Source organism: Musa acuminata, chromosome BXJ2-5 (genome assembly GCF_036884655.1).
Source record: "Musa acuminata AAA Group cultivar baxijiao chromosome BXJ2-5, Cavendish_Baxijiao_AAA, whole genome shotgun sequence".
Lineage (NCBI taxonomy): Eukaryota > Viridiplantae > Streptophyta > Magnoliopsida > Zingiberales > Musaceae > Musa > Musa acuminata.
Genome location: NC_088342.1, coordinates 33,497,379 through 33,514,773, shown reverse-complemented (window position 1 = coordinate 33,514,773; position 17,395 = coordinate 33,497,379).

The following is a 17,395-nucleotide window of genomic DNA, read 5'->3' as shown; positions in this document are numbered from 1 at the left end:
CGCCCGGTACACCGGTACCGTACCGTACCGTACCGAGCTCGGGTCGAAACGCCTGTACGGTACGGTACGACGAACCTTGGTTAGTAGCATATTGTTAATATATTGATAACAGTATACTATTGAAGTAAGAAGAGTGTGAGTAAGAGGAAGACTGAGGCTACTGACTGAGAGCAGCGGCAGCGGTAGCAACGAGAAGCGATAGTGGCAGCGGCAGCGGTAGCGGCGAGCGATGGCAACGGGAGCGGCGACAGTGGCAACGACAGTGGTAGTAACGAGTAGCGGGAGTAGGAGCGGCGAGCGGCGATAGTGGCAGCAGCAGCAGTAGTAGCGAGCAGAGGCAGCGGGAGCGGCAACAGTGTCAACGGGAGCAGGAGTGGCGAGCGACGATAGTGGCAGCGACAGCAGTAACAGCGAGTAGTGGCAGCGGGAGTGGCGATAGTGGCAGCGGTAGCAGCGAGCAGGGGGGAGCGAGAGCGGGAGCGGCGAGCGACGACAATGGCAGCGGCAGCGAGAGCAAGAGCGACGAGCGACGATAGTGGCAGCGATAGCGGTAGCAGTGGCAGCGGCAGTGGGAGTGGAAGTGGCGAGCGGGGTTAGAGTTGGGGAAGTCGTGAGAAGAAGGCTGATATCGGTGCTTTAGTTGGTTCGATTGGACCAACTAAAGCACCGGAGATTGAACCAGACCTAAAACGCTGGTTCGGTCGCTGGGTTTAACCCGGGTGCTCGCCCGACGCCTGGGCTCGGGCGAGCGCCCAAGCGACGCGCTTCGGGCCTCCCCTCGCTTAGGAAGATGAACTTGACTTCGATATTTTCTGTTTCTATATCACTTTATTTCAATGCTTGGCAACACTGATATATCTAAGCTTGCATGCTGCTTTACTTCACTTAAGAGGTATATCTTTTAGAAAGCTTTAATCTGATTTTGGATTCCAATTTTAGGCTGCAGTACACTAGAAACTTGTTATGGACTGCTAACAATCTTGACATGTTTATGTTTTATCAATGAAATCAACCATAAAATTGCTTTTATTTTCATATACAACAGTTCTTAACTCTGAAAATAAAAAGTATGTAATGTCAGCAGTAGGTTGACATAAAGGAAAACTTGCATATACCTCCATAGTATAATAGCAAGAAATAATGTGTGAAGAATAGGGTTTCAGTTTCCTCACCTTCTTAACCATTTGCATTTGCAAACATGGGATAATAGTGATGGACTATTCAACTCTACTATGCAACTCTAACAATTGTGACTTGTCTGTATATATTGTGCAATTGTGACTTCACGCAAGATGCACAAGATGACACAGGAGAGTTCAAGAATGAAGATATAAAGATATCTTGATGTATTTTTTTTCGAGATGATGTGGAATTTATAATTGTCTCACTTTGATATTGATTTTCGGATAAAATAAAGATTGTAATGTGAAGTTTCAAATATCAATAATTTTATCTTGAATTTATGAAAAAGTTTTGGTATGATTTTGAAATTATTAAAAATTGATAGGTAATTAATAAAATTATTATTGATAGTATAGTGACACTCAAATAATCCATTACTAATTTTTTTTATATTTTAGTGACAGGTCAAGCCATCACTAAATTATTATTATCTTTTCCATTTAATCAGTAAGAGTTAATTATATTGTCACTAAAATTGTTAGTCAATTCTTTTAGTGACAGAAGTGTTCATAACCAATTGTTGTCACAGAAATATTAATTTATCAATTTATTTATTTTTAGCGATAGAATTTAATGTTTTAGCTACAAATATAAACTATCACTAAAAACTATAATTTAATGACATATGTGTCTTTTTTTGTTACTAAAACTTTTAGCCACGAGATCTATGCTGACGGAAGCTAGTGATGGCTCATTTTGCACTAATTCTTTTAGTGACAACTTTTGTTCATGGTTAATAACTATTTTTCTTATAGTGTAGGGGGCATGTGACCTGTATGTGTGCCAATATCTCAAGGAGCAGAGGAAACCAATGGCCTCGATCGCTTCCTCGACATGGCACCACCCCACCCCCCTATTCCGATCGATTTCGATCAGCGTTGGCTTGGCTGTGCCGACGACCAATCGGGCAACGCTTCTCAACTTTAATCCATGGACCAAAGAGGTCCAGCTCTAAGTGAGAAGACCCAACCTCCCTTAGGGTAATAGAGCCATCTAAATCGGAAGGGGGTTGCTCCACACCCTTTTGGGGGTCGGCCTTGTGAGAAGAGTCCAGAAAAACAAGGGAGGAAGTCAAAGAAGTCATCGAAACTAGAGGGCAAATCCACTTTATGACCCACACAACTATACTTGAAACACACCAAAGGTAAATTCTCATATGAAACAGTTTGGAAAATTCCTTTCTTTAGGTGACCCAGTCATACTGCTTATGGGGTTTTGAAAGATCGATTTCTATACTAACCTTACATATCGACCCCTTTCAAACGAGAAAGAACATTCATCATTCTTTAGGGGACGACCTAGGAGAGAACCAAGATTAATAACACATTCTGTTCCAGTACTCCAAAGGAAGATTGACGAACTACACCTAGATAGGGACAGATGAGATCCTCTCTGTGAGAGGCTGGAAATTAGCTTTCTTGGGCATCAGATACAAAACCTCCCCTCGAATGGTCCATGGTCCCTCGGTGAGGATGCGAACAACCTCCGCTTTAGAAAAAAATTGAAAGCAAAAAAAAACCTTAAGCCAAATTGATCACTTGGGACACCAAAGAACATTTCCATTAGTGAGAAACCACATATTTCAGGAAATCCAAAGTCGAAGTCGGAGGAAATGATTGATCAAACTAGATATTCAAGGTTTTTGCCATTCATGAGGAGTTTTTTCGTCAAATTCGATGAAATCCTTAGAAGCATCATAGATCCGGTTAAACAAAGAAGAAGATAGTAGTGAACTTGCATCTGGCCCATATGAAGGACCAATTAACATCAATGCCTAAGAGATGCTCTTTCCAGTGAAAGGGCCATCCAATTGGCTCTTCTTGGAAGGCGGAGGGGCATTGGAAGGATCCCGATGGAGTGGCCCATTTTTCTTGGTACTTGCCAAAGGAGAAAACCTTAGGGGTCTGGCTTGGCATCACTCTAGGAACCCTAACTGAAGGGATCGACACCACAGAAGAAGATGATGACACCCTAGGGAGGGGAACAACAATGGATGCAAGGAGAGAGCCAAGTAGGGGATGTGAAGCCAGTAGTTGGGGGCGGGGGGGGGGTGGGGAAGGGTGTGGTTGGGTCGCATCAAAGGTGGAATTAAGGAGGGAGAAGGCAATGGGGTTGTCCTTATCGCCTTAGAAACCCAGAGCTTCTCTCTCTAAGGAAAGAAGAGAGTTCCCTACTCTCTCACAAATTTATTTAATGCATTACAATCGACCATATCTTGTTCAGAACTTCACGGTTAGCCCCCAATTCCCTTCTCGCACTTTTCTAGTTCGAAAACCCTAAAGAAGATGCAGTGCAAGATTCTTTTCCGCCATCAATCTGGTCCTCATGATTAATCTAGGACTATGTGTTTTTGCTGCTTATCGATCCGATTGATGTGATTCTCCCGATAAGCTCTAACTCTGATGGCTGCCCTCCCTCCGCAAGCGGACAACTTCTAGATCACCCTTGTTCTTTCCCTCAGTGAGCTTTTTTTTTCCTCATAAATTTGATACTTTTGGTCATATTTTTATATGAAAAAGGTTTACTTGGTGGAATTGGTGGCACCTGCTATTTCTATTCTTCTGTTTCTCTTTGGAACAAATTGATTTATTTGTAGGACATGCTTAGATCATCACAAGAGGATGAAGGTAAAAAGTTTGCTATGAGGTTTGTTACCAATACTAGATATTTGCAAAGTTTTTAGCATTGTGGTGAGGCACTGCGGTTATATCTCTGAGACTTATGTGATGGTATATTTAATTTTGAAGTGTTCAATATTGGTTGGCATGTAGGACGAGCAACAACAAATTACTTTCATAGTGGAGGAATAGAAAGAGAAAAGTGAAAGATAATAACTAAAAATAATAAGCAAATGTATAACTATCCAATTGGCTCAAAGATAACACTCCTAGGATAGAAGTCTTGCACCTCCGCATGCCTCACAAGGTGGGAAAGGAAAAAAACTTGATTCATGGATCCTTTTTTTATTCATACATTACAATGTTATAGCCCATTTTTATATGCTCAAGTATAAGAATAAAAAGAAAATTACAGAAATTTAAAAAATTACAATCGCATCAAATCAAATATATGATATCTTGTTCTTCGTTTCTGATTTGATTTGAGAAATAGTCTTCCTCTCTTCATGATATTTTTGATTGATAATCTTTCATCTTTATAGAGATGAATCTTTAAGATATTCAATCAAGATTTGTAATTTTCAATAATATGATTTCTTTTTTGTTGTATTTTTTCTTTCTTTTTCTCCTCGTTGAGTAGATATTTTCATGTTATTACATATGTAAAATATCTCTAAACAAATTAAATTTATTTTATTAATAAATTAATTTAATTGCTCATGCATCATATTGTTTTACTGTTTCTTTTTCATTTCTGCTATTGAGCGAGCATGCACATGTGGAGATTTTGGAATCGAATGAATTGTTCCTTTAAAGTCAGAGACGATTGAATTTGATTGGCCTAGATGCATGCATAGCAATTCATGTGCAGAGTATAGTTTCATCAAAACTAAAATTTTAATTTCATTCTTCCTCAAATTAGTGACTATATTATGGATATATTAGATGACATTTTGGTCTCTTTGGTGTTTATGTAGCATTTACATGATGCCTTTTGTGGAAGTTGTATGATATACTGCCATGGTTGTTTTGACCAAATACAAAGTTTAATATGCTAATGAGTTAGTTTTAGTTCCAGAGCATGCTTCTGATGATTCTTGGTGTGATGATGGGCTTCTGAATGAAATCTCAGATGCTGACTTAAACAGAGAACAGAAGAGGCGTTATGATCAATTTTATACAGTATCCTTGCAATCTATAAATGATATGCATATCCTTTGTCCAAAACTCTTCATAGTAAAACTTTTAGGGCTTTAAACTTGAGGATGTATCATATGGAACCCTTGACAAAAGTTTATATGGGTTATCGAGATGGTATATCTGCAGGAAAGGAAGCTTCTGCCCAAGAGGGCTTCAACATTGGGTTTAAGCAATCTGCAAGCAGTGGTTACAAATGGGGAATTGTTAGAGGCATCACAAGGTGAAAAGTGATAGTATTTACTGATCTCTTTCTGCAGAAGAATTTTGGTATCTTATTTTTCCTACATTATTTCGTAGTGCATTTGTAAACCTCCCAGATCAATTCAAAGAAAAGTTAGTTAAGAAGCTTGAAGACAGATGCACGTTTCAAAGTCTTTACAAGCCCGTTCAAGAGATTTCCACGGACGATGCTCTGAGAATGTATCACTTTCAACTACAACAAGAAAATAAACAATCTCATCAAAGATCAAAAGCGACAGTATCATCGGCAATCGAAGATTTTGACTGCAATAAGTTAGACTTCTTTTTCAAGGAGCTTATGTTACTTGTAAGTGAGTCTTCTGAAATCAAAGCAAGTGTTGATGTTGTAAAAGGAGAGGAAGAAGAATGACCTTGATGTTGAAGTACTTGGAGGGATCGTTCAAATTCACTTACGTCTGAATTTTCTGGACAGATTGTAATTTTTTGATGGCCTCAGATTGCAATGAAAAGAACTGAACCATTGCTCCATTGCAGCATAATATATTTTGAGATTTTGCTTCAGAAAAATAGGTTCCAAATTTCAGAGTATTGACTATTCTTCCACTGGAACTGTGCCGTCATTTTTGGGAACGTTGAAAGCACTCATGGTTTGATAATAATCTCCTTCCGAAATGCAATACTTTTTCATTGTGTTTGATGTTGAGCATGGCCTTTCTTTTTCCTCCTAGTTTTGCACACTGTAAATATAAGCATAAGATGCTTCTCCAACAATAACGATAGAATCTGATGAGAGGTTAATCAAGTAGCACTATATTGAAATGAATGAGATACTATTTTCAAACTAATACAAACAACTCTTACACTTTTTTCTTTCCTTTTTTCTGAATAAATTTCTACTTTCAGAATGCATTTACTTCAGCTTTAAATTAACATCGTATTTCATTAATTAGATTTTTTTTTACACTAAGTTAAAGTCATATGGTTGAGTTTTTCTGATCTTTCTTATGTATTTAGCAAGTCAATTCAATAGCCATAAATTTTTGATTTGCCAAATAAATCAGCAATTACCAACTTAACTCTCTTTGACCTTTAATTAATTGTAATCTTAGATGTCTAAGCATATTACAACTATGTCATGCTCCACAATATAGTATTTGTATAAATTATAAATTATAAAATATAAGTCTCATTAAATGTATTCATGTGTATAATTCTAGATTAATTATATATTATTTTTATAATTAATTATTATTTTTGAATGTGTCGGAGAATATTAAATCATATTGTCTTAGCATCTAGTAAAATCGGAGTCAGAATATCCAATGATCTTCAAATGGTCTGATCTCCCATATGATCTTTTGTTCTCTTTAAATATCTCATGACTCTTTTAGCTACATTCCAATGATTCATTCCATGATTGCTTAAGTATCTATCTAACATTCCAACAATGTACATTATATCTTGACGCGTACAAACCTGTGCATACATTAGACTCCCTAAAGCTAATGCATAGGAAATCTTCTGCATTTCTTAAGTTTCCAGATTTTTTTTAAGGCACTAATTGAGACTGAACTTGTCTCCCTTTGTGATAGGGGTGTCTCCTGGTTTACAATCCTATATGCTAAACCTTTTGAGTACTTTATCGATATAGTTCCTTTGTAATAATCCTAGAATACCTCGCGATCTATCTCGGTGTATCTTGATTCCTAATACAAAAGGGGTATCACCAAGATCTTTCATCTCAAAATTTCTAGATAAAAATCTCTTGGTTTCGTGCAATATGTCTATATCATTAGTGGCAAGCAGAATGTCATCCATATAAAATATAAGTAAAATAAATTTGCTCCCACTGAATTTATGATACATGCAATCATCAACAACATTCATCTTAAAACCAAATGAGATAATTACTTGATGAAATTTGTGATACTACTAAAAGGATGTTTGTTTTGTTAGGATCGAAATCGGCACTAAGAGGGGGGGAGTGTGAATTAGTGCTTACGATAAAAATTACATCGATTCGAAAATTTCGTTCGATAAAATCATATTGGAAATATGTTTAACTCGAAAACGTTCATAAAAATGTAATGAGCAAGTAAAGCAGTTTGCAATAAAGGTAAAAAACAAAATATAAATACAAACTAAGTTTTATAGTGGTTCGATCATCGTGACCTGCATCCACTCCTGATTCCTCTTCACTCAAGGCCATCGGCTTTCACTATCGATCTTCTTTCAACGGAGGAAGATCAACTATCCTTTTACACCCATTTTCTCCTTTTCACCGGTTTAGGAGATAACCTTTACAACCTCACCTCTCTCTTAAACTTCATATATAATACTGAGAGCTTGAGACGAGTTTTTATAATATTACTATAGCATTTTTCTTTTCTTTAACTCACAATTGATGTGTTTACTGAGTAAGGATGAGTAGGGCTTTTTTAGGCCCCAAATGAATTCAAATTTAGGGACCAAATGATCTCATCTTGGGTTTTCGGGGTACTAGCAATACCACCGCCTGCTAGTTTGAGACTAGGTGGTACCATCGCCTAACACAGTCTGGGAGATTGTATCTGAGCAATATTATCACCTAAACTGGCAGTGTCACAGCTTGGGCCAACTATGGGTCACTAATTGGGCCTTCCACTTGGCCCAAAATAACCCCAATTCAGGCCGAGTTAACCCATAATTGAGTTGGTCTAATTACATTCTAAACAATCCAATTAGAACTAAAACTACTTCGATCTAGACAAATTATTATAAGTAAGAATTCTAAGTTATCCAACATGTCATTGGTTCATCCGATGCTTCACCCGAACCTTCGGCATATCGTCCTCTCTTATGATGTATTGCCCAATCGACATGTTGATATCCGCAACACCCGATCTCCTTAGTGCAATGTCTGATCCTTTTGGCCCGATGCTCGAACTCATGGCACGAAGCCTTCTGCTGATATGTCGACCATTCCTCCGGTCCGACATCCAATCTTCTGACATGTTCCATTTTAGCCCAACTTTTGATTCCACCGCTTTAATCAATTTATCTTTCCTGATTGAATATAGTCCTACGTCACTTAAATGTACATTAGATCGTAAACTCATTAATTGATTTCATCGTCAAAATCCAAGATTCAATATGTTTTATCTCATAGATAGATTTTATCAATTTACATATTATTTTCTTTAGGTTCTTTTGATACAAAGTATTCTGGTTGTACCATATAAATTATTTCATCAATATTTCCATTGAGAATTGTTATTTTGACATCCATCTAAAAGAGCTCCAAATCAAAATGTGTGGCTAAAGCCATAATTATTCTAAAAGAGTCATTCGTTAAAACCGGAGAGGTTTATTTAAAGTCAATCCCTTCTTTTTGAGTATAGCCCTTTGCCACAAGACGTGCATTATATCTCTCCACATTACCATTAGAATCCCCTTTGGTTTTAAAAATTCATTTACAACCAATAGGTTTCACTCCTTCTAGTAATGGGACAAGTTCTCAAACTTTATTGTCTTGTATGGACTTATACTCTTGATTCATTGCTTTAATCCACTTATCAGAATTGGAATCCTCTATGGCTTGACAGAAGTTGATTGGATCATCTTCCATCATATCACTACTTTTTTCATGTTCCCAGAGAAATACCATATAATCATATGAAATGACACTCCTCCTTACCCTAATGGATCATCACAAAGGTGCTAGCTCTTGTGGCATATGTTCTTATGGATGTTGAGTTTGATCCTCATGAATAATTTTCTTATACTATATGAGAGTTGAAATAACTATATCCTTTTGAGGTATTGAATTTACCACATCAGTGGCAACTATATAAATTGGATTAAATTGAACCAATTCTTCCTCAAACGTAAAGTCTTTAACCTTATTTCTCCCCCCAAACTCAATATCCTTGTAGCAATACTCGTCTCAAAAATATTTATTGATTTGGGATTATAAAATTTGTACCCCTTAGATCGTTCAGAATAACCAATAAAATAATTGCTTATTGTTTGGGGTTCCAATTTCTTTTCGTTAGGCCTGTAAAGCCTTGTCTTAGATAGACAACCTATGAAAGTGTCTTAGACTAGGCTTTCTTCCGGTCCAAAGCTCATAAGGTGTTTTTGTAGTTGCTTTAATTGGTACTCTATAAGAATGTAAGCTATAGTTTTTATTGCTTCTCTTCAGGGTGACTCTGGCAAAGTAGATTAAAAAATCATATTTCTTACTATGTCTTTAAGTATGCAGTTTCGTCTTTCAACTACACCATTCATGTTAGGTGACCTTGGCATTTTATACAGAGGGATAATTCCACACTCCTCTAAGCATAGAGCAAATGGTCCTCGACGTTATTCACTTGAGCCGTCATTTCTGTTGTAATATTCCCCTCCACGGTTAGATCTAATGCTTTATATATATATATATATATATATATATATATATATATATATATATATATATATATATATATATATATATATATATATATATATATATATATATATATTCACTGTTGAATTAGATGCGGTCATCAAATTTGTGATCAAGATCGTAGGATCATGTGATCCTACGGCCCAGATTGAGATTTGGAGCTGGACCTGACGTTTGAATCGGATACAAAGCTTGACTAGAATGGAGTTACGAGTTGACTTAGAGTCGGTCGATTCAACTTAAGCAAGTTGGGATATAAATGTTTTGAAAAAGAAATAACGTGTCACGGCCTTCTTGGTGGTGCGCGATTGTAGGCGAACCCTAGTGGAAATACCAATCTCCAGCTCCGCAAACGAGATCAGGAATCACGGCCCACGCTCTCCTCTCCTCTCCTCCCTCTCTCTCCACCATCCTAAATACTTCACTCCTCCCTCTCCCGCGCAGCCAACCCCTTATTCCCAATGACTTGATTGAAGACGGCGGGTTTCAAAGTTGGTGAGGAGGTGCCGATGAAGGAGGAGGACGAGTTTATGCTTTTACGAAATTGCTTCCTCGAGACCTCCTCGACATTAATCTCGTTGATAAAAGGTTCTGGTTCGATTCAAGTGATATGGATTGTTGTTATTTTGGTTTGCTCTTCATGGTATTGTTCTGTTATCGAGTGATGAGGGTTTGTTCATTTTTGTTTTCATATCCTCGTTGCCAAGAAAATAGTTCTAAGACAGAGAGAGAGCGCCGACAAACATTTCAATTCGTGTCAAAACCGACGTAGACTAACTTACCAAAAATCGAAAGCTTAAAATAAATTAATTTTTTATAAATAAAATATTAATTTGATTATGTTGTTGTAAGCTCATTTACAAGATGAGTATTTGACCCTAAGGTTTTCTCCTTTGGCAAGTACCAAGAAAAATGGCGACGCACGGACGTGAGGGGATCATTAAAACGCACGGACGGACGTGAGGGGATCATTAAATCGCACGGACGTGAGGGGATCATTAAAACGCACGGACGTGAGGGGATCATTAAAACGCACGTCCGTGCGTCGCCACCAACAGCGAAATAGGAGCGGGCGAGGAACGTGAGGGGATCATTAAAACGCACGGACGTGAGGGGATCATTAAATCGCAACTACAGAGAGAAGCAGTGTAGAACGAGGAGGTCGAGGAGCAGTGACGGCCAGGACCGAAGAGCCAAGTAAGAATCCGCCATTTCCACCGTCTCTCTCTCTCACTCTCCCTGCCTCCGGGGGTGATATGGCGAGGGCGTCTCATGCTTAGTGACGCGGTTGATATCGGATTCGGGGAGTGGCCTCCGGAGCCGTCGGATCCTGGTGGGGTTGCAGCCGCCGCCGTTCTCCCTGTAGTTGCGATTTAATGATCCCCTCACGTCCGTGCGTTTTAATGATCCCCTCACGTTCCTCGCCCGCTCCTATTTCGCTGTTGGTGGCGACGCACGGACGTGCGTTTTAATGATCCCCTCACGTCCGTGCGTTTTAATGATCCCCTCACGTCCGTGCGATTTAATGATCCCCTCACGTCCGTCCGTGCGTTTTAATGATCCCCTCACGTCCGTGCGTCACCATTTTGAGCGGAGAACGCACGGACGTGAGGGGATCATTAAAACGCACGGACGTGAGGGGATCATTAAAACGCACGTCCGTGCGTCGCCACCAACAGCGAAATAGGAGCGGGCGAGGAACGTGAGGGGATCATTAAAACGCACGGACGTGAGGGGATCATTAAATCGCAACTACAGGGAGAACGGCGGCGGCTGCAACCCCACCCGGATCCGACGGCTCCGGAGGCCACTCCCCGAATCCGATATCAACCGCGTCACTAAGCATGAGACGCCCTCGCCATATCACCCCCGGAGGCAGGGAGAGTGAGAGAGAGAGACGGTGGAAATGGCGGATTCTTACTTGGCTCTTCGGTCCTGGCCGTCACTGCTCCTCGACCTCCTCGTTCTACACTGCTTCTCTCTGTAGTTGCGATTTAATGATCCCCTCACGTCCGTGCGTCGCCACCAACAGCGAAATAGGAGCGGGCGAGGAAGACGAGATCGAGAGACGGAGCTTCACTCGTCCCACCCAGTTGTCCTGCTCGTCGAAAACCCCTACCTTTGCTCCTCAGGCGATCGATCCCGTCGTCGGGCCCTGCCCCCAGGTTTGCCTCCACTCCTTTCTCCTACCCCGTTCCTATTGCGACGCATTGATATGCTCTTGTTTCTTTTGCTATGGAGCTCGTCTCGATTTCCGTTTAATTGCTCAGGGTTGTATTTGTTCTGCGTGGATTCTCGGTTCTATTTGGATTACGCCTTTTCTTCTATGTTTCTCGTGAGGTTCATCGTGGCGGATCCTCTTGGGAAATCTCAATTAGGGTTTGGATTGTGGGGGCGTGGGGCTTTAATTTGATTAATTATGTTATTTGGATTGTTGATTGCTCGAATTTGGATGGTGAATCACGGGAAGTGCCATTGTGTAACATTTATTTATGTTTTGTAGATAAGAGTTTTTGGTCCTTCCGCAGCTACTCAAGTGCTCGGCCTATTGTCAGAGCTGGAATGGAGGGCATAAATGGTATATAAACTTGGTCTTGTTTTTCATTGTTTAGCTATAAGTTGTTGTCAACTTGTTGTCAAAGCTTTGGGAGTTGAGATGCATTAAAGAGAGTTTGCAATTTTGTTACAAGCATTGATTGAAAAGGCGCTAGGTGCCAAAAGGTGCTAAGGTTCAAAAACGTCCGAGGTGCTAGGCGTTCGTCTGAGTGAAGCGAGACGCTAAAATATAAAAATATATAATATAATTAATAAATATATTTATTTAAATAAAAATATATCATTTATTCTGAAACCTAATAATAATTTTAAATAAATAAAAATTAATAGTATTAAAATCAAAATAATATATTATTAATCTAATAAATAAAAATACTATTACTAGTATATAGTTAGTAGCAAGGTCTATCATACCGAAGCGTACCATCCGTACCCGGCGGTACGTACCGATCCGATAGGTTACCGGTATGCGGATCGCCCGATACCGCTACAGTGCTACAGTATGAAAAAAGTATAAAATTGTTCGGTACGCCCTGATGTACCGCCCGGTACACCGGTACCGTACCGTACCGTACCGAGCTCGGGTCGAAACGCCTGTACGGTACGGTACGACGAACCTTGGTTAGTAGCATATTGTTAATATATTGATAACAGTATACTATTGAAGTAAGAAGAGTGTGAGTAAGAGGAAGACTGAGGCTACTGACTGAGAGCAGCGGCAGCGGTAGCAACGAGAAGCGATAGTGGCAGCGGCAGCGGTAGCGGCGAGCGATGGCAACGGGAGCGGCGACAGTGGCAACGACAGTGGTAGTAACGAGTAGCGGGAGTAGGAGCGGCGAGCGGCGATAGTGGCAGCAGCAGCAGTAGTAGCGAGCAGAGGCAGCGGGAGCGGCAACAGTGTCAACGGGAGCAGGAGTGGCGAGCGACGATAGTGGCAGCGACAGCAGTAACAGCGAGTAGTGGCAGCGGGAGTGGCGATAGTGGCAGCGGTAGCAGCGAGCAGGGGGGAGCGAGAGCGGGAGCGGCGAGCGACGACAGTGGCAGCGGCAGCGAGAGCAAGAGCGACGAGCGACGATAGTGGCAGCGATAGCGGTAGCAGTGGCAGCGGCAGTGGGAGTGGAAGTGGCGAGCGGGGTTAGAGTTGGGGAAGTCGTGAGAAGAAGGCTGATATCGGTGCTTTAGTTGGTTCGATTGGACCAACTAAAGCACCGGAGATTGAACCAGACCTAAAACGCTGGTTCGGTCGCTGGGTTTAACCCGGGTGCTCGCCCGACGCCTGGGCTCGGGCGAGCGCCCAAGCGACGCGCTTCGGGCCTCCCCTCGCTTAGGAAGATGAACTTGACTTCGATATTTTCTGTTTCTATATCACTTTATTTCAATGCTTGGCAACACTGATATATCTAAGCTTGCATGCTGCTTTACTTCACTTAAGAGGTATATCTTTTAGAAAGCTTTAATCTGATTTTGGATTCCAATTTTAGGCTGCAGTACACTAGAAACTTGTTATGGACTGCTAACAATCTTGACATGTTTATGTTTTATCAATGAAATCAACCATAAAATTGCTTTTATTTTCATATACAACAGTTCTTAACTCTGAAAATAAAAAGTATGTAATGTCAGCAGTAGGTTGACATAAAGGAAAACTTGCATATACCTCCATAGTATAATAGCAAGAAATAATGTGTGAAGAATAGGGTTTCAGTTTCCTCACCTTCTTAACCATTTGCATTTGCAAACATGGGATAATAGTGATGGACTATTCAACTCTACTATGCAACTCTAACAATTGTGACTTGTCTGTATATATTGTGCAATTGTGACTTCACGCAAGATGCACAAGATGACACAGGAGAGTTCAAGAATGAAGATATAAAGATATCTTGATGTATTTTTTTTCGAGATGATGTGGAATTTATAATTGTCTCACTTTGATATTGATTTTCGGATAAAATAAAGATTGTAATGTGAAGTTTCAAATATCAATAATTTTATCTTGAATTTATGAAAAAGTTTTGGTATGATTTTGAAATTATTAAAAATTGATAGGTAATTAATAAAATTATTATTGACAGTATAGTGACACTCAAATAATCCATTACTAATTTTTTTTATATTTTAGTGACAGGTCAAGCCATCACTAAATTATTATTATCTTTTCCATTTAATCAGTAAGAGTTAATTATATTGTCACTAAAATTGTTAGTCAATTCTTTTAGTGACAGAAGTGTTCATAACCAATTGTTGTCACAGAAATATTAATTTATCAATTTATTTATTTTTAGCGATAGAATTTAATGTTTTAGCTACAAATATAAACTATCACTAAAAACTATAATTTAATGACATATGTGTCTTTTTTTGTTACTAAAACTTTTAGCCACGAGATCTATGCTGACGGAAGCTAGTGATGGCTCATTTTGCACTAATTCTTTTAGTGACAACTTTTGTTCATGGTTAATAACTATTTTTCTTATAGTGTAGGGGGCATGTGACCTGTATGTGTGCCAATATCTCAAGGAGCAGAGGAAACCAATGGCCTCGATCGCTTCCTCGACATGGCACCACCCCACCCCCCTATTCCGATCGATTTCGATCAGCGTTGGCTTGGCTGTGCCGACGACCAATCGGGCAACGCTTCTCAACTTTAATCCATGGACCAAAGAGGTCCAGCTCTAAGTGAGAAGACCCAACCTCCCTTAGGGTAATAGAGCCATCTAAATCGGAAGGGGGTTGCTCCACACCCTTTTGGGGGTCGGCCTTGTGAGAAGAGTCCAGAAAAACAAGGGAGGAAGTCAAAGAAGTCATCGAAACTAGAGGGCAAATCCACTTTATGACCCACACAACTATACTTGAAACACACCAAAGGTAAATTCTCATATGAAACAGTTTGGAAAATTCCTTTCTTTAGGTGACCCAGTCATACTGCTTATGGGGTTTTGAAAGATCGATTTCTATACTAACCTTACATATCGACCCCTTTCAAACGAGAAAGAACATTCATCATTCTTTAGGGGACGACCTAGGAGAGAACCAAGATTAATAACACATTCTGTTCCAGTACTCCAAAGGAAGATTGACGAACTACACCTAGATAGGGACAGATGAGATCCTCTCTGTGAGAGGCTGGAAATTAGCTTTCTTGGGCATCAGATACAAAACCTCCCCTCGAATGGTCCATGGTCCCTCGGTGAGGATGCGAACAACCTCCGCTTTAGAAAAAAATTGAAAGCAAATAAAAACCTTAAGCCAAATTGATCACTTGGGACACCAAAGAACATTTCCATTAGTGAGAAACCACATATTTCAGGAAATCCAAAGTCGAAGTCGGAGGAAATGATTGATCAAACTAGATATTCAAGGTTTTTGCCATTCATGAGGAGTTTTTTCGTCAAATTCGATGAAATCCTTAGAAGCATCATAGATCCGGTTAAACAAAGAAGAAGATAGTAGTGAACTTGCATCTGGCCCATATGAAGGACCAATTAACATCAATGCCTAAGAGATGCTCTTTCCAGTGAAAGGGCCATCCAATTGGCTCTTCTTGGAAGGCGGAGGGGCATTGGAAGGATCCCGATGGAGTGGCCCATTTTTCTTGGTACTTGCCAAAGGAGAAAACCTTAGGGGTCTGGCTTGGCATCACTCCAGGAACCCTAACTGAAGGGATCGACACCACAGAAGAAGATGATAACACCCTAGGGAGGGGAACAACAATGGATGCAAGGAGAGAGCCAAGTAGGGGATGTGAAGCCAGTAGTTGGGGGCGGGGGGGGGTGGGGAAGGGTGTGGTTGGGTCGCATCAAAGGTGGAATTAAGGAGGGAGAAGGCAATGGGGTTGTCCTTATCGCCTTAGAAACCCAGAGCTTCTCTCTCTAAGGAAAGAAGAGAGTTCCCTACTCTCTCACAAATTTATTTAATGCATTACAATCGACCATATCTTGTTCAGAACTTCACGGTTAGCCCCCAATTCCCTTCTCGCACTTTTCTAGTTCGAAAACCCTAAAGAAGATGCAGTGCAAGATTCTTTTCCGCCATCAATCTGGTCCTCATGATTAATCTAGGACTATGTGTTTTTGCTGCTTATCGATCCGATTGATGTGATTCTCCCGATAAGCTCTAACTCTGATGGCTGCCCTCCCTCCGCAAGCGGACAACTTCTAGATCACCCTTGTTCTTTCCCTCAGTGAGCTTTTTTTTTCCTCATAAATTTGATACTTTTGGTCATATTTTTATATGAAAAAGGTTTACTTGGTGGAATTGGTGGCACCTGCTATTTCTATTCTTCTGTTTCTCTTTGGAACAAATTGATTTATTTGTAGGACATGCTTAGATCATCACAAGAGGATGAAGGTAAAAAGTTTGCTATGAGGTTTGTTACCAATACTAGATATTTGCAAAGTTTTTAGCATTGTGGTGAGGCACTGCGGTTATATCTCTGAGACTTATGTGATGGTATATTTAATTTTGAAGTGTTCAATATTGGTTGGCATGTAGGACGAGCAACAACAAATTACTTTCATAGTGGAGGAATAGAAAGAGAAAAGTGAAAGATAATAACTAAAAATAATAAGCAAATGTATAACTATCCAATTGGCTCAAAGATAACACTCCTAGGATAGAAGTCTTGCACCTCCGCATGCCTCACAAGGTGGGAAAGGAAAAAAACTTGATTCATGGATCCTTTTTTTATTCATACATTACAATGTTATAGCCCATTTTTATATGCTCAAGTATAAGAATAAAAAGAAAATTACAGAAATTTAAAAAATTACAATCGCATCAAATCAAATATATGATATCTTGTTCTTCGTTTCTGATTTGATTTGAGAAATAGTCTTCCTCTCTTCATGATATTTTTGATTGATAATCTTTCATCTTTATAGAGATGAATCTTTAAGATATTCAATCAAGATTTGTAATTTTCAATAATATGATTTCTTTTTTGTTGTATTTTTTCTTTCTTTTTCTCCTCGTTGAGTAGATATTTTCATGTTATTACATATGTAAAATATCTCTAAACAAATTAAATTTATTTTATTAATAAATTAATTTAATTGCTCATGCATCATATTGTTTTACTGTTTCTTTTTCATTTCTGCTATTGAGCGAGCATGCACATGTGGAGATTTTGGAATCGAATGAATTGTTCCTTTAAAGTCAGAGACGATTGAATTTGATTGGCCTAGATGCATGCATAGCAATTCATGTGCAG